Here is a 25058-nt window from a genome sequence, read left to right as displayed (position 1 = left end):
TGGAAACCAAAAGCTGAAGGGAGATAATGCCTGTAGATTTGATAAGAAGGTGTTTGTGGCAGCAGATCTGTATGAAGGCTTTGAGGTGCCCTTGCTCAATTCCCTCTGCCTCTTCCCTCTTTCATAGAGAACCTGCTTCATGCACTGTTGAGTAGTAATCATTCAGGTAACTTTGTGGGATGTGTGCTTGAAAACAGGGGGTTGTTGCTTTAGGAAAGAAAGCAACATGAGTAACAGAGGGATTAGGAGCATACACCCAAGAGGAACAACAAAGGAATTAATAGGACGCATCCAGCAGAGCTCTCCACTATCTCAAAGAAATTATAGACAAAACCACTGTTTAAATGAAAACTCAAAGAAGACATATAAGAGCTCAAAATAGAGTGTAGATTATAAAAGAATAAAAAGAAGTGAGAAGTAATCTGGCAGAGCTGAAGGAAAAAAGTGGAAGGGAAAACTAAATGCATTACGTAGATGAAACTCATCAAAGAAAAAAGAAAAATAATCATGATGAGGACATGATGAGGCCTGGAGAGATGACACAGAATGCAGTGGATATAAATATGATTATAGAGAAAACAAGTTGCTACAGAAAGATATTCAAATATATATATAATTAGTGTTCCTAAAGAAGAGAAAAGAACAAACAGAAGGAAAAAAAAAAACCATTCAAACATAACAGAAGGAAATGTGGCTGAAATAAAGACTTGAATCTATTGGAAGGATACAGTGTAGTCCATAGAAAGTTGATATAGAACAGTCCACACCAAGGCATAGCCTGGTGAAGTAACTAAATTTCAGGAATAAATGAACATATGAAGATCTGAGGCAGAGGAGCAAGTGATGGGCAAGAGGGAATTTCAGGCTGAGTTTATACTCCTCCATGTTACACTCATGCCAGAGCATAGTAATGCCTGTAAAGTTCTGAAGAGACACAAAGTGTGACTTGATCATTTTTTACCTGGCAAGCTGTTCCCTCATATTAAAACAGGCAAATGTTCTCAAGTAGGTAGAAACTCAGGGAGTATGACAGGCAGCCCTTTTTGAAAAGAACTGCTGGGCAATGAGATATAGCCAGTGAAGAAATGAGTGAGAATAAACACTCAGGACCTCAGAGAACATTGTAAAACAATGGATGAGGAGTGTTGAATAAATTTAAATATGGAACTGACATTAAACAATTGGAAATTATTTTTGTAGAATAGAGGAGGAGAGGTAGTGGGCGTTAAGTATAAATTGTGCTAATTTGCTTGTCTGTCATGACAGGGATCAAGAGATAGCATCTCAAGTAGAAATACATAATTTTAAAAGAAGATCCAAACCTTAATATGTTTCATGATCAGTTTTCCCCCATAATTTTAAAGGAATAATATTTCAAAATTACAGAGAAACAGACTTCCCTGCTGGTCCCGTGGTTAAGACTCTGAGCAGTGGTTAAGACTCTGCGCTTCCACTGCGGTGGGTGCGGGTTTGATCCCTGGTCGGGGAACTAAGATCCCACATGTCACACATAGCGCAGCCAAAAATAAAATAAAATAAAATTACAGAGAAACACTTTTTTTTTTGGCTGTGCCTCGTGGCATGCAGGATCCTAATTCCCCGACCAGGGATCAAACCTGTGCCCCCTGCAACCCGCGCCCCCTGCATTGGAAGTGCAGAGTCAACCACTGGACTGCCAGGGGAGTTCCCACTTTTTCTATTTTTGATCATAAAAATACTACATGCTCATTATAGGAAAAACGAAGAGTAGAGAAGAGCACAGAGAAGAAACTAAAGATACCCAATATTTTGTTGTATATTCTCCCAGTCTTATTTCTGGGCATAAATTTTTTTCTGATACAAAAATGGGATCACAGTATACATGCCCTTATTGTCCTCTTTGCCCTACTTGTGATACTGGAGCTGGACCCTGGAAACAGTTCCCTTTTGTTGGCTGGCTTTGTCAATAGAGGGTGCTGGAGGAACACTGTAAGCCACACAAAGAGAAAGGGGTTTCTCTTGGTACTTTTGAGCTGTTTTGTCTTTTGGTAGGGCCCCCAAATCAACATAAGGGAGGCTTGATGGGGTAGGCCAACCAGCTCTGGCCTACCCAAGCCTCCAGTGAGTTTTCCCACTACCCAGCGGGCCTTTCCTATGGATTACCTCTAGCCTGCCTGCACCCTTCAGTGAATTTCTCTGTCATTTGGCAGGCCGTGCCGACAGACATGCCCTCTGACAAATTTCTTTACACCAGCAGGCTGTGTTTCTTTGGCAACCACACCCCATCCAAAAAAGTCTGAATCTCTGCTTTGGGGTGGGGGGGGGAGCCCTCTTCTAAATTTGTGGTTCCTTCCTTATTTACTTCTCCTTCGTCCTAGAGGTAAGACGGCTTCCTGCATTATCTATTTCTATACTCCTTAGTGTTTTCTTTAGATCCTTTTCGTAGTTAGCTACCTTTACTGGTTTTAAATATTCTTTATATTAAATGTCCCTTGTTTAAACTACTGGTATAGTTTTTGTCTCCTGACTGGATCCTGACCAATACAGATACATATTATCATTTCATTTTAGATCTAGAACAAAGTGAAGATGATACAAGAAGAATAGGAAGGGGGCTAAGAAAGAGGAAACAAAAATTTGTTTAGAAATAGTGCTAAAAGGACTCCTCTCTGTAAGAATCATTAGGGTCAACCTTTACCACAAGCATAGGTATGGTAAAGTACCCAGTCCTTAGTCCCACACAGCATTCCCTGCAGAGATGAATGGCATTCTCTGCTCAACATTTTCATCCAATTCCATAGGTGAAAGGAATAGGGAATAATTTAAGGAACTCTTTGCCTCAGAGGATGTCTGGAGAAGGGTACAGTATCTGAAACATAGGCTTGATCAGAGATGAGTCCTCCTCTACAATCCAATCCAGCTGAACTCAGAGCTTCTGGGAAAAGGGCATTGTTATTTCATATCATTCACTGATGTGTTCACCTAACTTACATTAACTAAGCACCCACCATATTCCAGACACTGTACTAGGTACTGGCAATACAAAGGTGAACATCCCTGCCCTCAAGGAACTTACAGTTCAATGAAGGGAGATATATGTGTAAATGGACAAGAAGATAGTGTGGCCAGTGCTGGAATAAGGTGAGCACTGTCCAGTATGGGAGAACCTGAATCAACGAAACATGGTAACTGCAAGTGGGGGAAGAAAGGAGTCAAGAATGACTTTCAGTTTTCTGGCTTAGGCAATGGGTGGGATATGGTGCTGTTTATGAAGACAGGGGTCAGAGAAGGAAGAGTAGGTTTGGAGGGTGGGATACTAGGTCCAAAGATCTGAAGATGAGTTGAGTTTTTCGTCATCTCTTGGTTTCTAACAGGAACCGAGCTCAGGGAGAGGCAAGGAGTTGTCAACTCCACAGATTAGGCTAGACGCCCTTCAACAAAGAGCAGAAGCATCTTATCTTGTCTCCAAGAGTCAAAGCCATTGGGAATCCTTAATCCTCCAATTCCACTGAGCTCTTTAAAACCTTTTCTTGTTTTTTGCTTTTCAACCGAAACTCAGAGAATTCGGGGTGTATAGAGTCTAAGTTAGAGGACAGAGCCCCTACTCGGTGAGACCAGCTCTGTCTCTTCCTCTAGTATCTCTGCCATGCAGGGATTCCACTGAGTGTGGACCTGAGGCCCAGCATCCTTTTGCGATTCATTCACAGCCACATCCTGCAACATCTTGAATTCCTGAAACAGAAGTTCCTGTTCTGCAACTACCCAATAAGGAGTTGGCAGCAGATACTCCGTAGCTTCCCTTTCCTTTTTAAATCTCTACTACTTCCTGCATTCCCTTGGTCTCAGTAGATAATCTTGCCCCTCGCTTTAAAAATATGTGAGACCATGTGGTAAAAATCACCTCACGTTCCTCTCTCTTTTCAATGACTCCTCATCTTTACTGTATTTTGTCTCTTCCATTCTCTAGTATTTATTGCTCTTTAACTGAGCCCCTATGATGGGCCAAGCACCACGCTAGGTGGTTAGAATATAATAATGAGGACAGAGTCCCTGCCCTTGACTAGTGTGTGGTGTCAATTAAATGTGTTAAATACACAATAAGGGTAAGTGTGGGTGCCGTGGGACCTAATGAGAAGAGCACAACCTGAGGGGGGTGGGATGGGCAAGGAAACTTCCTGAAGGAAGCAGCTTCTAAGGTGAGGCCTGAAAGACAATTTGAGATAACTAGACTAAAAGAAGAAGGAAGGGCTTTTCAGATTGAGGCTGAAGCATGTGCAAAGGCCAGGAGGTGAGAGAAGCTATGATGTGTTCATGGATGCACCATATGACTGAAGCCCAGAATACAGACAGTCAACGATGAAGCTGGGGGAGCGGCGATCAAACCACGGAGGGCCATGTATCCCAGGCTAAGAAGCTTGGACTTTCTCCTGAAGGCAGCGGGGAACCCCGGAAGGGGTTAAAGCAGGAGAATGACATAATTAGATTTATCTTTTTAAAAGACTGCTCTGACACCTTTATGGAGAACAGACTAAAGGGTGCAAGGCTGAAAGCTGGGATATTGCTTAGGAAACTACAGCAGAATCTATGATGGAGACAGTGAGGGCCTCATCACTGACAGTGAGTTACTGGGACTGGAGACTTTTTAAAGTATATTAAAGAAGCAAAAACAGGGAGAATCGGTGCTGTCCTGAATGGAAGGTGTGAGGGAAAACAGAAGGCATTAAGGATGACACCCAAGTTTCTAGCTCGGACAACTGCCTAAGCTGGGTAGTGGGACCGAAAGAGTGGCGGTGAGGGGGAGGAGGTGGTGAATTCCACTTCAGACATGTTATATTTGACGTACCTGTGTGGCATCCAGGAGAAAACTTCTGAGAAGCCAATGAATCAGTGGGTCAGGAACCCAGGAGGAAAATCTAGAATGGACACACAGATTTTGGAATCATCAGCATATAATTAGTATCTAAAGCAGAAAAGTGGCGATTACAGCTCGGAGGCAGCTTAGAGTTCTGAACACAACAGGGCTTTGGAAGCAAGCAGAACCAAATTAGAATCCCAGCTTCTTAATCTCCCCCAACTATCATTTCTGCAAATGTAAAGCAGAAATACCACTGATTCCAAAGTGTTATTGTACACATTTTAAAAAACCCACCCCCCGGGCTTCCCTGGTGGCGCAGTGGTTGAGAGTCCGCCTGCCGATGCAGGGGACACGGGTTTGTGCCCTGGTCCTGGAGGATCCCACATGCCGCGGAGCGGCTGGGCCCGTGAGCCATGGCCGCTGAGCCTGCGCGTCCGGAGCCTGTGCGCCGCAACGGGAGAGGCCACAACAGTGAGAAGCCCGTGTACCACAAAAAAAAAAAAAACAAAAAAACAAAAAAACCCACCCCGGGAATTCCCTGGTGGTGCAGTGGTTAGCACTCGGCACTTCCACTGCCGTGGCCTGGGCTGGGGAGCTAAGATCCGAAAGCCACGCGGCACGGCAAAAACAAACAACAACAACAAAAAACAACCCCCCCCAAAAAAAACCCCACCCCAATGTATATAAAGCCACACACCTTTACAGTGTAAGCCTCCCAAGAGTGTAAGCTCTGTGGGGATGGGGGTCTTTGTTCTGTACAGTGTTGGAACAGTACCTGGACCATAGTGGGTGCTCAATTAAAAATCATTGAATAGGGGCTTTCCTGGTGGCACAGTGGTTAAGAATCCGCCTGCCAGTGCAGGGAACATGGGTTCGAGTCCTGGTCCATGAAGATCCCACATGCTGCGGAGCAACTAAGCCCGTGCGCCACAACTACTGAGCCCGAGCTCTAGAGCCCACGAGCCACAACTACTGAAGCCCGCATGCCTAGAGCCCATGCTCCGCAACAAGAGAAGCCACCGCAATGAAAAGCCTGCGCACCGCAACAGAGAGTAGCCCCTGCTCACCGCAACTAGAGAAAGCCTGCGCATAGCAACAAAGACCCAACTCAGCCATAAGTAAATAAATAAATAAATTTATTTTTTTATTGTTTTTGTTTTTTATTTTGCGGTACGTGGGGCTCTCACTGTTGTGGCCTCTCCCGTTGCGGAGCACAGGCTCCGGACGCGCAGGCTCAGCGGCCATGGCTCACGGGCCCAGCTGTTCCGCGGCACGTGGGATCTTCCCGGACCGGGGCACAAACCCTTGTCCCCTGTATCGGCAGGCGGACTCCCAACCACTGCGCCACCAGGGAAGCCCAATAAATTTATTTTTTAAAAAAATCATTGAATAAATGAATAGTAGGTTAACTCTCTTCCCTCTTTCCCTTGACTAATCCCTGAAATTCTTTTCTCCCTTGGCTTCCATAATGCATGATACTCCACCCACTCTACTTTTTTTATTGTCTTTACCCTTTCAGCTTTTCCTTCCTTCTAGTCCTCTCCTTTTATATTCAGTATCCCAATGACCATATCACCTCTGGCTTCAGTGATCACCTTTGTCCAGAATGAACCATAAATTTAAAACTCCTATTCCTCCCCTACAATGTAGTCTATATTCACAATGCATCTCCAGTCCAACATCTTATTGACAGTCAAGAAGGATCAAATGCATGAAAATGAACTCAACATTTTGCTTCTAAATGTATTCCCCCTTCTTACTATCTGTTTCTGCCCAAATGACCAGTTTTCATTGAACAAATATTTAACATGAGCCTATAGTGTCCAGGCACTGTTCTAGGCCCTGGGATACTCTGGTGAAGAAGCCCCTAATGGGGCGTGTATTCTAGGGCTTTCTAAGCCAGAAATGCAGTAGTTTTGTTTTGTTTTGTTTTTAATTAAAAATACTTTACTGCTAAAAAATTCTAACCATCATCTGAGTCTTTAGTTAGTCATTATCTTTTTTCAACAGTAACATCAAAGATCACCAGTCACCATAACAAATATAATCATAATGAAATAGCTTGAAATATTGCAAGAATTGCCAAAATGTGACACAAACATGAAGTGAGCAAGTGGTGTTGGAAAAATGACACTGATAGACATGCTCAACGCAGGCTTGCCGCAAACCTTCAATTTGTAAAAAATGCAATATCCATGAAGCACAATAAAGCAAAACATAATAAATTGAGGTATGCCTATACTATTGTAGAATTATCTATTTCTCCTTTCAGTTCTGTCAACTTTTGCTTCATATACTTTGCAGTTCTGTTGTTAGATGTGTATACATTTATAAGTCTTACATTTTCTGGTTACTGCCACCTAAAATGTGATCCACACACCGGCCGCAGTAGCCTCACCGAGGAGCCTGGTGAAATGCAAATTCTCAAGCACCACCCAGACCTACTGAGTCAGTCTGTGTGGGAGGGGCCCAGCAATCTGTGCTTACCCAGCTCACGTTCCAGGTGATTCTCAGCTTGCTACAATCTGGGAAGCACCGCTCTGGGAGGCAAGTCATCTTGGACTCCTCTCTCTCTATCCCTTCTGTCCGTACCTACTAACTCTGAAAACTGTTCCAACTCCATCTTAACCTAGAACCTTCTCACCCCATGCTTGGATTCTCGTAAAATCTCTAAACGTTTTCTGGCTCCAATCAATGCTGATAACACTGTCGGATGAAATAATTTTCTAAAGCACTGCTGACACCAATGATCAAAAATCTACCATGGGGCTTCCCTGGTGGCGCAGTGGTTGAGAGTCCGCCTGCCGATGCAGGAGACACGGGTTCGTGCCCCGGTCCGGGAAGATCCCACATGCCGCGGAGTGGCTGGGCCCGTGAGCCATGGCCGCTAAGCCTGCGCGTCCAGAGCCTGTGCTCCGCAACGGGAGAGGCCACAACAGTGAGAGGCCAGCGTACCGCAAAAAAAAAAAAAAAAATCTACCATGACTTTTCTATCACCCATTAAAGGAAATAATAGCTTCTTTTTGACTCACAGAACTGTAATATATCCTAGGGCTGCCATGACAAAATACCACAAACTGGGTGACTTAAAACAACAGGAATTTATTCTCTCACAGTTCTGGAGGTTAGAAGTCTGAAATGAAGGTGTTGGCTGGGTGGCTTCCTTCTGCAGGCTCCTAGGGATAACTGTTCCATGCCTCTCTCCTAGCTTCTAGTGACATCTGGCAATCCTTGTGTTCCTTGCTTTGTAGATGCAGTACTTCAGCCTCTGCCTCCACCTTCACATGGCATTCTCACTGTCTCTGTCTCTTCACCTGGCCATCTTCTTATAAGGACACCAGTCATATTGAATTAGGGGCCCATTCTACTCCAGTATGACCTCATCTTACCTAGTTACATCTGCAATGACCCTATTTCCAAATAAGGTCACATTCTGAAGCACTGGGGACTAAGACCTCAACATATCCTTGTTGGGGGACAAATTCAACCCATAACAATAGCCCCATTCTATGATTCACGAAAGAGCAAACCTATGCTCTCGGATTCTCCCTAAATTCCCATATACTAGGCTTCTTCCCATTCTGTCCCTTTGCCCATGACTCTCCTACTTGTGATGTCCTTCCTACTCTCCTTCATCTACATCAATATCAAATGCAGCAAGAGGCCAGGCAGTTAATCAGAATGGGTGAAGCAAACAAGGTGATAAATGACAACTGATACTTTGCTGCAGTGTCCGGGAGGCAATGATTACTGGGGACTGGGGATCTGCAAATTTTGTACTGAGTCTAAAGGAGGGAGCTGCTACTCAGTTCCTCCCAATTGCACCATGCAGACATGTGTGCCCTATTTGGCCACATCTTCTGATTGTCCAAGAGATGCTGAAAATCCAGATTTTTGAGTGAGTGGACGTGTAAGAAATTTTCTGATTTTAAATCAGAATTTATTTAAATCAGAATGATTTTTTATGGCCACTAATTCAAGTAAAAACAAACAGCATGAGTCAGGAAAATGTGTCTACAGGGAATTCCCTGGCAGTCCAGTGGTTAGTTAGGACTCTGCGCTTTCACTGCGGTGGCGGGGTTCAATCCCTGGTTAGGGAACTAAGATCCCCAAAAGCTGCAGGGAGCGGCCAAAAAAAAAAAAAAAAAAGTGTCTACAGTCTACTCTGGCCCAGGGGCCATACTTTTACAACCTCTGGCTTACACAAATTCCTCCCACTGTTTCAGGCTCACCTTAGTTAGTACCTTCTAACTATTTCAATCCTTTTAATTCATATTCATGTGCATGCATTAGTTGATGCTACACAAGATGGAGTCCCTGCCTAGGGGCCTGGAAGACTTAGATAAACAGACACACACGGAACCAGGTAGTAAGTGTTTGTGAAGTAGATGCCAAACAAGCTAAAAAAAGATGAAAAGCTTAAAGAGGGAGGGAGGGAGGTGGCAATCCTGGAAGGCTTCCCAAAGAAAATGAATATGCAGACGTTTACAAAGAAGAGACCAGCCCAAATCCCTCCCTCCTCCGAACTCCCAACAGTACGAACATTTTAGATGAGGTATTACAACATGTCTGAACCATACAGTTCATTCCTGTGGTTCAGTCTAGTCTTCCCAAAGGGTCTGTCAGTTACTCCTGGAGCGTTCTACGCGCCTGACACGGCATTGTGCAAGGAACAGGGTCAATTCATGCCCGGGGTTTGATTCTGGACCTGGGGGAGATGCGGTTTGCAGTACTCACAGGAGGGAACTGGAACAGACTGGAAAAGGGGGACGCGGCGCGGGGGGTGGGGTGGGGGTAGGGGTGTGTGGTGTGTGTGGAGATGGGCGGGGTACGCCGAGAACCAGGAGAGGGCCAAGGGCATAGAAGGCCTGACCACGCGCACCCGGCGCCTAAGTCCCGGAGGCCGCAGCCTCTCCCCGTTCGGAGAAATGAGGGGTCAGCGCCCACCTCCGAAGATCTGCTCTCCACCCCGCTTCCCCAGGGGACCCAGGCGCTGGGGCCCCCAGTTCTGCGATCGCAGCGGGGTCTCACCTCCAGGCCACCCCTAGCCTCCCGCTCGACCGTGGCCCCCTGCACGGCCGCCAGCGCTCAGCCCCAGCTCCTCCCTCGGGCGCGGCGCCACCACCCTGGACATCGTGCCCGCAGCGGCCGGCCACTTCCGGCGTGCTCCCCCAGGCGGCCGTGCCCCGCCCCGACGCCGGACCCGGCTGTGCCCGCCAATCCGCGGGCGCGCCCCCAAGCCTCCTCCCACCCGCTCAAGGGTCTTCCCTGCGCAGTTTCGGCGTCGTTCCCTCGGTCTCGCGCGAGCAGAGTCCTGAGGGTCCAGCGCTGCGCAGGTTGGTGCACCTGCAGGCGCCAAGTAACGTATGCGAGGCCACCACCGAGACGCAAGTCCTCCGGCGTGTCCTAGACTCGCCCACGGCTGGCTTATGGCCAGTCGGCCTGGGTGGGGGACCCTGTCAGATAACCACACTTTTGTTCTAATTTTTAATTTTTTTTTTCCCTGCGTGCTTTTGTGGTCTCATTCATTGATGCCTTCTGTTTGCAGTGCCCTCTCAAAGGCTTGGTAGTACAGAGATGAACAAGGATAGCGAAATGTTTAAAAGGGCAAGTTCTGAAGTGAGAACATCAAGACACTCAGAAAGTCAGACAAAATCGCTGACCCACCATTTATGGGCTGTGTGACTTTGGGCAAATTACCTAATCTCTCTGAGTCCAATTTAATGGATTATCCTACTTTTCCTCACTGATTTTTGTTTATTTTAATTTTATCTATTTTTGGCTGCACTGTGTCTTTGTTGCTGGCTGTGGGCTTTCTCTAGTTGCTGGGAGCGGGAGCTACTCTTCCTTGCGGTGCACAGGCTTCTCATTGAGGTGGCTTTGGCTTCTCATTGCGGTGGCTTCTCTTGTTGCAGAGCACGGGCTGTAGGCACACAGGCTCAGTAGTTGTGGCTCGCAGGCTCTAGAGCGCAGGCTCAGTAGTTGTGGCACAAGGGCTTAGTTGCTCCGCGGCATGTGGGATCTTCCCGGGCCAGGGCTCGAACCTGTGTCCCCTAAGTTGGCAGGCGGATTCTTAACCACCGTGCCACCAGGAGGTCCCTCCTCACTGATTTTTAAATGCTGTTTTTATCATTAACTAAATTCACACATGTACTTGGTTATGTATTTGAAGTACTTTCTGTCTGCTTATCTGTTTCTCTCTCTCTGCTTTGATAATAAACTGTTATAATTATTGTGAGCTTTTAAATATGTTTTAAAATCTGGTAGGAGTAGTCGTCTCTTCATTTACTCTTCTTTTTTCAGAAAAAAATTGTAACCCTGAATGTTTTCTTGTATTTCTTATATTACTTTTAAAAGAACAAAATAGTGTTTTTGTTTTTTTGTTTTGTTTCAAGAACCAAAATCTGCTTAAGCCAGAAGAATGAAAATGGAGGAGAGAGGGAAGAACAGTAACTACATTTTTGTTGTGAAATGTAAAGTCGTTGAGGGTGGTTTGCTTTGACTTTTTAGTCATTTTTTAAAAAGAACAAAAAACTGTCTGATCTCATCTGGGTTTAACATGCTGCGCCTGTCAGCAGTGTGAATTCATTATGTAATTCATTTGCTCTACAAATACATATGGCGTGCTCGCTCTCTGCCAGACGCTGGTGATGCAATGAATGTTGAGCAGACCCAAGGCTGTCTCATGGAACTTAACGTCATGAAGAGGAGATATTTAAACAATTCCATGAATAAATATAAAATGTTAACTGTAGTGAGTGCTATTCTGGAGAGTACAAAGTGCTGTAAGTGTTTATAAAAGAAGATTTGACATACACAGGAAGGTCTGTGAAAGCTTCCTGGAATCAGGCTCTTCCTGAAGAGTTAGGCAGATGAAGGACAAGAAAGTAACAGAAACCCACCTCTACTTAAACATATGTGACAGGAAAAAACAAAAAAACACACACAAAAAACCATATGTGACAGGAAAGTCTAGGGGGTTGACTGGCTTCCACAAAGGCCAGAATTCAAGGATTTAAGCACTGTCATCAGGACTCTTTTCTCTCTCTATTTCTTGATTTCACTTTTCTCTCTGTTAACTTCATAGATATTTCCCTCCACATGGAGATAGGTTTCAGTGCCCAGGATTGCAGAAGGGCATCTATAGAAATTACAGAAAAAGGACTCTGATAGGTTCTTCTTGGATCACATGTCCAACACTGGATCAATCACTGTATCCAGTAGATAAGGTACTTTGATGGATCAGCTTGGGTTACACGTTGGGATAGGGAAAGGGAGCCATGTTACTGCTAGACCCATCGGGGGATGGAAAGAAAATCAGTTTTTTGGTTTCTTTTTGTTTTTACCAGAAAAATGAGACAGTTCTTAAGACAGGCAAAGTAGCAGATGTCTACTATGGGAGGCTGCAGGGGAGAGCATTACAGGCAGCAGGAACTATCTATGTAAGCCCCTGTGGTAGTGTCTGAGAAGCTGGAGGCCAGTGAGTGGATGGTGAGAATGAGATGAGCTTGGAAAGATTGGGCCACAGAGTGTCTGGAAAGCCACATGTAGGCTTCTTGGCTTTATCCTAAGGGTAACAGAGACCTATTAGGGGTTCAACAGGGCAGGGTACCTGGGTGTGAGATGGGGGAGCCACCATCCCACTGCACCTGCATGAAAGACCTGGAGCGGGAACTACCCAGCCCAGCCCAGCCCCTTATGAATTCCTGACCATAGAAACTGCGAGAGAGAATGAGAGGTTGTTGTTGTTTTAAGCCAGTTGTTTTAAGCCAGAATTTGGGCGCGATTTGTTAAGCAGCAATAGATAACCAGAATGTGAAGCATCTGTCACTATCATGTAATTTTCTTTGTATCAATTTTCTTTGCCATATTCTCATTCGTCAGTGGTGTTGCTTGTGATTCAAGTCATTTCCCCCATCACTCTTATGTACTTTGTGCAATGCTTCTTCTTTTGTTTGTTTTGTTTTGGTTTTGGTTTTGGTTTTGCGGTACGCGGGCCTCTCACTGTTGTGGCCTCTCCCGTTGCGGCGCACAGGCTCCAGACGCGCATGCTCAGCGGCCATGGTTCACGGGCCCAGCCGCTCCGCGGCAAGTGGGATCCTCCAGGACCAGGGCACGAACCCGTGTCCCCCGCATCGGCAGGCGGACTCTCAACCACTGCGCCACCAGGGAAGCCCAATGCTTCTTTTGTTGGAAGATTTGTAATTTTACTTTGTAATAAATTTTCATTGTACAGTATTTTAATTTTATTATACAATGTTTACATCACCTGAGGGACAAGATGTTAACTAGATAGGTGGGAACAGACATGGATATTAAGTCAGGAGGGATGTTTGCAAGGGGACTAACTGGAAGTTGGGTGAATATTTTCCTGTTTTGACGAATTTTCCCTACCCAGATTCATAACTGTGGATATTTAGATAGTGAGTATTTGAAAAATTAGGACTCCCTGGTTATCATCTTTGGGGCAGGGCTGTTTCGTTGGTGATGAAGGGTAAGGACCCCTGAATCCCTATATTGGAAGGATTTTTGATTGCCTTTGAAATCTTCATAATTCACCATGACTTCTTTGACATAGTTACTAACGTTCAAGAATCATAGAGATGGAAGACACTCTGGAGATTATAGCCTTCTATCTCTTTTTTTGAGCATAATCAACCTTCCTTCCTCCCTTTCATCTTCTCTCCTTCCCTCCCCACCTTCCTTCCACAATATTTATTGAGATCCCTTATGTGCTAGCCATTGAGGATACAAAAGTGAACAAAAACGGGTATTGAAAAAAGGCCATGGGACTTCCTTGGTGGGACGGTGGTTAAGAATCTGCCTGCCAATGCAGGGCACACGGGTTCGAGCCCTGGTCTGGGAATATCCCACATGCCACGGAGCAACTGAGCCCATGCACCACAACTACTGAGTCTGCACTCTAGAGCCCATGAGCCACAACTACTGAAGCCCGGACACCTAGAGCCCGTGCTCTGCAACAAGAGAAGCCACCGCAATGAGAAGCCTGCGCACAAGGAAGAGTAGCCCCGGCTCGCGGTAACTAGAGAAAGCCCCTGCACAGTGACGAAGACCCAACGCAGCCAAAAATAAATAAATAAATTTATTTTAAAAAGAAAAAAAGGCCATGGATGTTTGTGTTTTCTTTATCATGAGCAAACGTTTATTGGGCCGTTACTATGGACTGCTGTTTTTTTTCTGCATGCAGTTTAAAAGAATCTCTCACTATGTAAATCAGAGACCAAGTAAAAGCAAGAAAAGAGGAGAGAAAGGAAGATATCTTTAAGTGAAGACAATAATCTATTAATTTGTTTTAACCATTGATTTTGCTGTTTGGTCTGAGAAATGTTAACAAATTTATCTAAATTATCTTAAGAAATTCCTCCAATTTCTTACATGCAAATTACAGGGGTAACAAAGAGATCTACATTAATTGTCTCATTTCTAAAAAGATATTTAAGTAAATAATTCAATTTTCTGTCTGAATTACAGAATACCTCCAAACAAAATCTGGGCAAAATATTCAGTTATTTTTTTCTTAACAGCAAAGGCCATTTTGCCCATAACGTGTGGACTTCTTAATGCACCAGTAGGTGGCAGTAGTTTGCAGCCCGCGGTTATTAACAGATTAAAACACCTTAAATACACTTTTATTTTTAGACAATAGAAAGCCTCCTAGTCTCCTACAAGAATCATATGGCTTTTGGCTATTGCTACCCTGTGAACTAAAAGTCTACATCGGTGAAAAATGTCCACGAAATACAGTACAGTTAAATTTTAAGCAAGTACCACGGTTAGGACTGAGTGCTTTCACTGAGGAGGGCACAGATAATATTTGCACTTTCTCCCTCAGTATCTCTGTCACTTCCTTCACTCCTTACACAAATACTTACTGAGCACCCACCATGTGGGTCACTGGAAATACGGGGGTGAGTAAAGCAGCAATAGTGCAGCCCCCATGGACCTTGTAGTCCCCTGCAGATGGACAGATATGTAAGTTCCACTTTCGTATTACAACAAACAATACTAGAAAGGACATTTTTATACATGTTCTTGAGTTTCTCTTAGGCAGTGGTTCTCAAAGTGTGGTCTGAGCCATGAAAGCAAAACTATCTTTTTTTTTTTTTTTTTAATTTATTTTTGGCTGTGTTGGGTCTTCGTTGCTGCATACGGGCTTTCTCTAGTTGCGGTGAGCGGGGGCTACTCTTTGTTGCAGTGCGTGGGCTTCCCATTGCAGTGGCTTCTCTTGCTGCGAAGCATGGGCTCTAGGTGTACGGGCTTCAGTAGTTGCAGCTCGCAGGCTCTAGAGCACAGGCTCAGTAGTTGTGGTGCACGGGCTTAGTTGCTCCGCGGCATGTGGGATCTTCCTGGGCCAGGGCTCAAACCCGTGTTCCCGGCATTGGCAGGTGGATTCTTAACCACTGTGCCACCAGGGAAGCCCAAGAGAGCGAAACTATCTTTATAAATTATATTAAGATGTTATTTGCCCTCACTCATGCTTGCTGGCTCATGAATGTACCATGGAGCCTTCCAGAGGATACATGATGTTGATTTGCAGCACACTGACTAAAGAATCAGATATGAGAATCTGGATATTTTTTATTAAGCCAGACATTAAAGAGATTCACAAAAAACAACACAATGCCACTCTTCTCACTAATTTTTTTTTGGTTTGGGAAAATGTAATTATTTTAATTAAATTTTATTTACATTAATATGAAAGAATTGTTATTTTAAATGAATTTATAAGTATCTGAAGTCTTTCTCGCTTTTACTTTCCAATAAGGTAAATATCAATAGGTATCTTCCGCATAAATGGAATCTCTTTGGTGTCCTCAGTCATTTTATTTATTTATTTATTTATTTTGCGCGGGCCTCTCACTGTTGTGGCCTCTCCTGTTGCGGAGCACAGGCTCCGGACACACAGGCCCAGCGGCCATGGCTCACGGGCCCAGCCGCTCCGCGGCATGTGGGATCTTCCCGGACCGGGGCACGAACCCATGTCCCCTGCATCGGCAGGCGGACTCTCAACCACTGCACCACCAGGGAAGCCCCCTCAGTCATTTTTAAGAGTATGAGGGAGACCTGGTACCAAAAAGTTCAAAAGCCACCGTTCTAGGGTGTGTATTCTGAAGTAGGGTTGCTGGGTCATATAGGATGTCCACAATTTCAATTTTGCTAGATGTTGCCAAATTGCTCTCCAAAGTGGCTAAAGCTGACCTTTTAAGAAAATCTGTATACAGTTGTTGTTTTTGTTTTCAGGCAAATATGAAACTGTAAAGAATTATAGAATTGTTATTGAGCTAGGCTAATGATACAATAGAGATTTGATATATGAAATATTGAATATTTTTTCTAAACAACAGTGAGAGATTCAGGGTAATTTTATTTTTAGTGTACTTAGAGGAAGAAGCTTTTCTTGGCCACTGAGAATAGTGTTGTAGAGTGCCAACATTAAAAGTATCGAAAATTATTTTTGTTTGGCACCTCATGGGAGGTAGATGTGTACAAGTTATGCAAATAAACCTTTTTTTTTTTTTTTTACCATCAGGGGAATTTCAATTTTCTTAAATACTACCTTCTGCAGTTTTAGTTAAAACCTAAGCCATATTCCACTGACACTCAATTTGTAAAAAAATGCTGAGGCATCTAATATTAGAAAAGTAATAATTCAAAAGCTGTTAGTTCATGGGTCATTTTGTGAGAGTTTATTTTAAGCAATTCAGGGTGCTTTTTTGATGTAGAATATTCAAATTGTACAAGCATAGTTGATCTAATACTTTAACTGCCTTAAATTTTGGCAATGAGATGTGGGTAAATATACAAACTGACTTTTACAGTTGAAGGACCAAGATGCAACAATATTAATTGGCTGTTTCTTACAATGGTTTTGCAGGTAGTGATTTGTACACTCCACTCTAATAAAATGCACTGTGACCACAGTCAGCTGCTACCTACCTGTCTATTTATGGTGGAAGGTTTTCAGCAACCAAGAGTTAACCTAGGTGGGATTTCATTCTGCCACACGGCCATGACAGAGCATACAGAGAAGGTGGATGGGCTAGGTTAGAAACTGAAGCACAATTCAGGAGACATGTCTGAGCAGTAATAATACTGTTGATGCAATGCACATCACAAGAGCAAATGGAAATTGGTTTTTTGTCTGTTGTTAGGAGATTATCCAGCTACTAGTGCGGCTACCTGAGGGTACTGTGTCTTCAGCTGAGAAGAAGATCTGCTGTATCTATTTGTGTCAATAGCCAGACTCACAGCAGGTAATGGTCTCTAGAGTTGTTGATCCAGGTGTGAATATGTTTGAAGGTGTAATTCTATGTGGCGTGTCCTTTCGAGGGGAAGATAAACTAAATCTGCTGGTTTTAGACTTTTGGATTACTGACTTTATTTGAATGACTGCAAGCAATAAAGAACTTAGAAATCATCTAATTCAGCTATTTTTCTGAGAGAAGAAAATGAGACCTAGGGAGGGTTGCACATTCATTTGAAAGATGTCTTTTTAACACTCACTCTGTTGAGGGCAGACACTGACCTGATCATGAATAAGTAGAGTGAATGTATAATTTATCATCCAAGCCAGGACACTTTTTTTTTTTTTTTTGCGGTACGCGGGCCTCTCACTGTGTGGCCTCTCCTGTTGTGGAGCACAGGCTCTGGACGCGCAGGCTCAGCGGCCATGGCTCACGGGCCCAGCTGCTCCACAGCATGTGGGATCTTCCCGGACCGGGGCACGAACCCGTGTCCCCTGCATCGGCAGGCGGACTCCCAACCACTGCGCCACCAGGGAAGCCCCAACCAGGACACTTTTGAGAGTGAAATGGGGTGCTATTAATAATTATGGCAAGGCATTAAACAAAAGCCAAAACTCCTGGGCAGGGTCTTCCCTGGTGGCGCAGTGGTTAAGAATCCGCCTGCCAATGCAGCCCTGGTTCGGGAAGATCCCACATGCCACGGAGCAACTAAGCCCGTGTGCTGCAACTACCGAGTCTATGCTCTACAGCCTGCGAGCCACAACTACTGAGCCCGTGTGCCACAACTACTGAAGCCCACGTGCCTAGAGCCCATGCTCCAAAACAAGAGAAGCCACCACAATTAGAAGCCTGCGCACCGGGATGAAGAGTAGCTCCTGCTCGCCGCAACTAGAGAAAGCCCATGCACAGCAACAAAGACCCAACGTGGCCAAAAATAAAAATAAATAAATTTATTAAAAAAAAAAACAAAACGGGTTCAATCCCTAGTCAGGGAACTAGATCCCACATGCATGACACAACTAAGAACATGCCACAACTAAGGAGCCGGCGAGCCACAACTAAGGAGCCCTGGAGCCGCAACTAAGGAGCCTGTGTGATGCAACTAAGACCTGGTGCAACCAAATAAATAACTAAATAAATATTAAAAAAGAAAGATCCTGTGAAATCCTGATATATCTAATTATATCATCCAAACTGGAAACAACTTTGTTGGCAGAAAACATGGTTTTATTACAGGGGCCCTGTAAAAAATCGCAACCAAGTTACACACACCCAGAGGAAAATAATTTGTTTTCGTCAGACTGGTAGGTTTTCCATTAATGATAAACATTCAGTAAATATTTATTAAGTGCCTGCTATGTACCAGGGTTTGAGATGGACACTGGGAATATAGCAGTGAGCCAGATAGCTTCCACCCCAAAGAACCCCCAGATTAGGAAGGAGGATGGAAAAGTAACTAGGCAATTATAATGCAGAGCTAGAAGTGTTTCTTTAGGGCCAAGTACAGGGGGAGCAGTGGGATCCCAGAGGAGTTCATTCATTCATTCAGTTGATCATCATTCAGCATATTTATTGAGCATCTACAATGTTCCTGGGCACTGTGCTAGGAACAGAGAAACAGTGGGGAAAAGAGAGACACAGCCCCTGTCCTCATGTTGCTTTCAGTCTGGTGGAGAGAAAAGACAGGTAAACAGGTAGCTACAGCTAATGCTATGAGAAGGGAGCCTCTAAGAGGGCACTAAACCCAAATTCGGGGTGGTGAGGTAAGGCTCTAAGCAGAGATGGGAAGGATCATAAGGTGGGGAAGAATGTTCCAGACCAAAGGGACAGTACTGTACATAGTCACAGGGGCAAGAGAGGCCACGGACAAAGTCATTTTAAGTGGATGGAGCAAAAAGCTGGTGGAGTGCAGTTGCAAGGTGGTGGGAAAGGAGAGCGTTGGCAGGAAATAACCAGTGACCAGAGCCTGACAAATCTGGTAACCCAAGAGTTAAGGAGTTTGGGCTTTTTCTGATGATAATGTGTAAAGAAGAGATTTAAGCAGGGGAATGAAGTGGTCAGATGTTCACTTAAGAAAGTCACTGGCTGCCATGTAGAAAGGGGATTGGAGGGTGAGACGCCAGGGGCAGGAGACCAATTGGGAGGCTGTTGAAGTTCATTGGCAAATGCTGGCAATGACCTAGGAACATCCAAGGAGAACATGGACTGATCAGAGAGCTACTTGAGAGGCACAATCAACAGAAAGTGGGGAACACTGGAGAGAAGGACTCCAGACATATGCTAGTTTCTGACTTCAACAATGAAGAAGATAGCAGAGCACCAGAAGTTTGGAAGTGGGGATAGGCAATCAGTTCTTTTCAACGTATGTTGACTGTGCGGGGCCTATGGGAGAGGCATCTGGAGATGTCCTGGGGGCGACTTGGTCTGGAACTGAGGAGAGAGCGCAGCTGGAGCCTGCGACTGGAAGTCTTCATAATAGAGGGGAAACTGAGCCCCTGGGTGTCAGTGAGGTCACTCATGAATGTGTGGAGCGAGATGAGGGTGGGGACAGGGACAGGACCCTGAGAAAGACTGGCATTGAAGAGAGGCTTCAGAGGAGGCAGGCTCGCAAATAAGGCGGAGACAGGCCAGTCAGGCAGGAGGAGAACCAGGTGATGGCGGTGGCCAGAAACCAAGAAGGAATTAACACGTATCTGGTATTTACTTTTAACTTTTGGCAGAGATGTGTATGGTTTACAGACAATTTACAAGGGGAAAGCATACATGTGAAATCCTTCTATCCTTTAGCCTTTTTTTTTTTTTTTTCTGTAATTTAAGAAACGAGTCCTCTCTTTGGCTCACGGAATACCAGAGTTCCCTAAGGCCATAGTTAGAGAACCACTGGCCTAAAAGGAGGTATTATAAGACGCTGGAAATTTCCTTGGAGTCTAGAAAGAGAGAACTGGGGAGGAAGGACACGTCCCCACTGCTCCTGCAGTGGTTGAGGGCGGAAGCTTAAATATGCAGGAACATACTTTCCATCTCTTGAGGAGGAGCTCAGTCCAAGGGTCACCTTTTCACCATTCATGGTGCTTTCCCTGCAAGCCTGTTAGCTGGATTTCCCAGGGGTCGCTTAGAAGTCAGCATCTTGTGAGTTTGGTTAGAAAGAAGTGTCAAGTTCTCGGGCTCTAGCAGATCAACCTGAAGGGACCAATGATGTTCAGGGCCTCCAAAGCTGACATGGGCCTTGGCGACCCCTTAGGATGCTTGTTTAACAGGACAACAGCCCAGCTCCCCGGGCATGTCATTAGCTGCAGCATATTGTATTGGAGTTTCTGCCTCCCGGCCGCTTGGGGACAGGGATCTGGCAGGGAGGGGCTTGACGCTGTTTGCCTTGAACTCTACACAAGGGAGGAAACAGTAATGAAAATATCGGAGGAGGGTATTCAGCCCCCTGAACTCTCATCTTGAATCTGCCACGTAATCACCCCTTTCTTTCCTGTTCCCCATGATTTTTCCTGGGGAAACCTACTTTCCCTGTAGTTCCCCCAATATACAAAATGAACACCTCTATGGGTAACTTCTGTCCTGTGGTCTGGAAGGTGACTTCTGTTCTTTGTTGATTGTTATGGTGCAGCTGGCAAGCAGTGGAAAAACCCTGGCTGGGAACTTGGGTCTCTGTGGTCAGTTTGGCTGACATCATAGCGAGGCCCTGGGGTTTGGGATTGTGTAGGTGGAGAGGGTCCACAAGAACAAAAACACTCCCCCACCCTTGAAGGACACACAAGGCGTGACGGGTGGCTTGCGCGCAAGAGCGCTTAGCTGTAACTACCACCCGTAGCTGCTCAGTGTAGGAGATGGGGCGTGGGGGGGCAAGACATGTGCTTGGTGAGGGCTGTGCTGGGGATAGGAGCCTGGGAGGCTCTGTACAATCAAACACCAAGTTTTAAGATCACTTAGAACCACACAAACAGGGGAAGAGTGCCGGGAATTGAGTGTCTTCTCACGGGTGGGGACGGCGGAACCCAGTGGTCCCCCGCCTGGAACCTCACTCAGCAGAAGCTCAAGGACTGACTCCTCAGAGCTGAGCATGGGCGTCTTTCCTCTGGCTGCGATTATCTGATCACTGATGCTTCTTCATCTACGATTCAGGAAGTGCTTATCTTACAGAGCTCGTACCATTACCACTGGCTTTCGGACCCGGATACCTACTGAAGTTCGACCATTCTTGACGGTTTAAAATAAGCTGTGTGAACGAACCCTCTTCTGCTTGTCAAAAAGAAGAAGCGGTTGTTTCAAGATGATGGTTTTCCATATGTGCAGGGTTATCAACGTCATCATAGTCATCTTCAGGCTCAATATAGCTTGGGACGGCCATTGTCTTCTTATTTCTAACTTTAGGTACTGATGCGTATGCAGCTGGTGGCCGACTTGGGGTTTCCTGTGGGGCTAGAATACACAAAAAGGTATTAAATGCAAAGCTATTGTGTGTTTATATATTTTTGACCAAGTGGCTCTGCATGATTTTCATGGGTTTCGGTGATCCTCCCACTTCTTGGTGGACCAGATCCCCATTTTACAGAGAAAACTAAAGCCCAGACATGACACAGTCTCAGGCTCACCCAAGTGAGTAAGTGGCAAATATTGGTCAGACATCTTGACTCCCGTGTCTCTTTGCCTGACTGCACTGCAGTAGGAACCATGAAACAAGTTTAGACAAGAAGCTGACCAGAGCTAGTAGCCAAATGAGTAGTGTTGTGTTTATAGATACTAATTCTCATAAAGAAGTGATACAAACCGTATTTCCTTTTGGGCACATCCCTCACAGTGACTTACACTGCTTTCCATAACTATCTATAATTGCTCATGTCCACAATCCCTCTGCTAAGAAGGAGGTGGGCAGTGGTGTTTTCAAACGGTGGAATTAGTGGAGGATGGGTACATAGCAAATGGACTAAAGTGGTAGGAAAAAGATAGTGAAACAGCTCAGCTCCACCTTTGGTGGGGCCTGGAACTGCCTCACCGCAATCTCATCTTTTCCTAAGAGAACGTGAAAAACAAGCACCATTTCATTTCACACAAAGTTCTGCAGTTAGATCCAAGTTCATCTTCAGGGTCCAGCAGTCACTAGCTGTGTGGCCATGAGTAGGTCACTTAACTTCTCTGTGTCTCAGTGTCCTCTTCTGTCAGAGGGACATAATAATGTACCTGCCTCATAGAGGTGTTGAGAGGATTAAATGAGATAGTACCTATAAAGTGCCAGCATGGGACCTGACACACAGTGCCTGATCAATAAATGTTAGCTAATATTATTATTTATCCATTCAGTTAAAACATTTTCATCCATTATCTACTAAGCTCCAGGCACTGTTCTTAGTGGTGGGTAAACAGTGGTGAACAAGACAAGAAAGGCACCTATTTCCTAGAGTTTATATTATAATGGAGGAGATAGATAATGAACAAATGAAGGATAACTAAATAAGCCCATTTAGGATTATTGCCATAAGCCTCATAAGGAGAATTAGAAGGATTTCTTTATATAGGGTGGTCAGGAATGGCCTCTCTGAGGTGGTGACATTTGAACTGACACCTGAAAGGTGTGGTAAAGCCAGCTCTGTATACAGCTTAAGGAAGAACACTCCAGTCAAGGGAACCAGGCAGAGTTTTTCTGATAGGACATCTGAGAGGCCCAGTGTTCCTTTATACCCATGCTGCAGGCTGGAATTTGAATATGAACTCACACATTGAATACTGGAAGCATTGGTACTTATTCTGCCCCCTTAAAACTTAGTTCATCTCTTTAAAACAGGTTGCTGCCATCTGCAAATTCCAGTGTTATAGACTGAATGTGTGTGTCCCCACAAAATTCATATGGTGAAGCTCTAACCACCAGTGTGGTTGTATTTAGAGATGGGGCCTCTAAGGAAGTAATTAAGGTTAAATAAGGTCATAAGGGTGTGGCCCTAATCCAATAGTATTAGTGTCCTTATAAGAAGAGACACCAGAGAGCTCTCTCCCCTCCATGTGAGGACACAGGGAGAAGGCAGCCATCTGCAAGCCTGGAAGAGTCCTCACCAGAAACCAGATTGACTGGCACCTTGATCTTGGACTTCTAGCCTCCAGAACTGTGAGAAAATTACTGTTGTTTAAGCCACATTGTCCATGTTATTGTTTTATGGGCAGCCCAAGCTGACTAAACACCAAGATAAATTTATTATTCTACCCTGAATGAGACTGTTATCAGCAAAATACACTCACAGGCAACTTCTGGAGAAAGCACACCCCTGGGTGGCAGAGGGGGTAATTGAACTGAGAATTGATTGGTAACATTCCTGGAAGAGAGGAAGAAGAGGAGTCAGTGTTTGGTTTTGATCACGCCTACTGATTTAAAAGAAAACGTCAAGGAAAGTGGATAGAGTTGAACATTCAAATCTTGGTCCCTGAAAACTGGAAGCATTTCCTTCCCTTTCTAGGTCTTGTATCCCATTTGTAACTGGCACTCTAAAGAAACCATTTCCTTTAGCCCAGGGACCAGCTGGATTTGAGGGAAGGGAGTTGAAGTACTATAACTTAGAGCTCATCTTCCTGTGTTCATCTGAGCTGGATTAGAAGGGGGAGGTAAGCACCAGGTGTATTTTGATTTGAAAAAAAAATGTACTCCTAACGCTAAATGTACACACACCATGTGACAGCAATACTGGGTATATATCCTGCTGATCACCAAAAGATACGTTATAGAATGTTCATCGCAGCGTTATTCATAACAGCCCCAAACTGCACGCTACCCAAATGCCCATCAGCAGTAGAATGGATAAATTCATCATGGTTCACTCCCACAGTGGAATACTCTATGGCAATAAGAATGAACAATCTAGGGCTTCCCTGGTGGCGCAGTGGTTGAGAGTCCGCCTGCCGATGCAGGGGACACGGGTTCGTGCCCCGGTCCGGGAAGATCCCACATGCTGTGGCACGGCTGGGCCCGTGAGCCATGGCCGCTGAGCCTGCGCGTCCGGAGCCTGTGCTCCACGACGGGAGAGGCCACAGCAGTGAGAGGCCTGCGTACCGCAAAAAAAAAAAAAAAAAAGGAACAATATGACTACACACAATGAATCTCACAAAAAAAGGCTGAGCAGAAGAAGCTAAACACCAATAACACATACTGTCTAATTCCATGTATATGAAGCATAAAAAACAAGGAAAAACGAGCCTATACTATTTCAGGTAGTGGTTATCCTTGGGGTTTAATGGCTGAAAGGGAATATATGGGGCTGAGGAGCTGGTAATTTTGTTTCTTGATCTGGGTGTCACCTACCGGCTCTGTTCAGTTTGTGGAAATTCATTGAGTTGTACCCTTACCATGTGTACTTTTCTGTTTATATTATACTTCAGTAAGAAGTTTTAATAAAAAGATAGATTCCAAGAAAGCTTCCTTACCCAGACCCCCCATCCCCTCTGTGTACTCTGATTTCCAAACTGGTACTAGATTCTTCTGAGTTTTGGCCTCCTGTATGTGCTTAAGTCCCCTGGAATGCAGAAGCATTGCTGGGGTGAGTGGAGAAGGGGACATGTGGCTAGAGCGCCATCAGTGACCTCACCCCACCCCTCCGTGGCTCTTCCCGGGAGAGGAGGGACATTTACCTGACTTGGGGAAAAATCTAGCTTCTCCCACTTTCTCCTCTAGAGCCGGCCTGACTCTGCCTAAAGTATATATTCTGCTTGAGTCTTTGCCATTCAGAGAAAGGGCCCTGCCCTGTAGGGGAGACCTGAGGCTGTCCAGGGCTGCCTGTGTACCATGCAGGAAAGTTTGCCTGGTTTTGAATTAGGAAGCAAACTTGGCCATGGAGAAGAGCCACATTCTGCAATGTCAGTTTTATCCTCAATAAAGGCAATACTTTGGTTACCTAACTGCAGGATACATTTGTCTGACTCCTCAAGGGGATCAGAATTGGAGGGGAAGAGATCTGTTATTTGCTGAATCC

The 25058-nt window shown here is 45.0% G+C and overlaps 1 protein-coding gene across 1 annotated transcript in view; it reads right to left on the bottom strand.

Moving 5' to 3' along the window:
• The window catches only part of ZNF594 (zinc finger protein 594), a 258800-nt gene that overhangs the window by 3543 nt on the left and 230199 nt on the right, over positions 1 to 25058 (bottom strand). The window contains exon 2 of the mRNA XM_033423122.2: positions 4823 to 5168. The gene's annotated coding sequence lies outside the window, so the exon portion shown is untranslated. The remainder of the gene's footprint in view (positions 1 to 4822; positions 5169 to 25058) is intronic.

Source organism: Orcinus orca, chromosome 19 (genome assembly GCF_937001465.1).
Source record: "Orcinus orca chromosome 19, mOrcOrc1.1, whole genome shotgun sequence".
NCBI lineage: Eukaryota > Metazoa > Chordata > Mammalia > Artiodactyla > Delphinidae > Orcinus > Orcinus orca.
The sequence above is the reverse complement of the archived record's forward strand: the minus strand, read 5'-3'. Positions and strand labels throughout refer to the sequence as shown.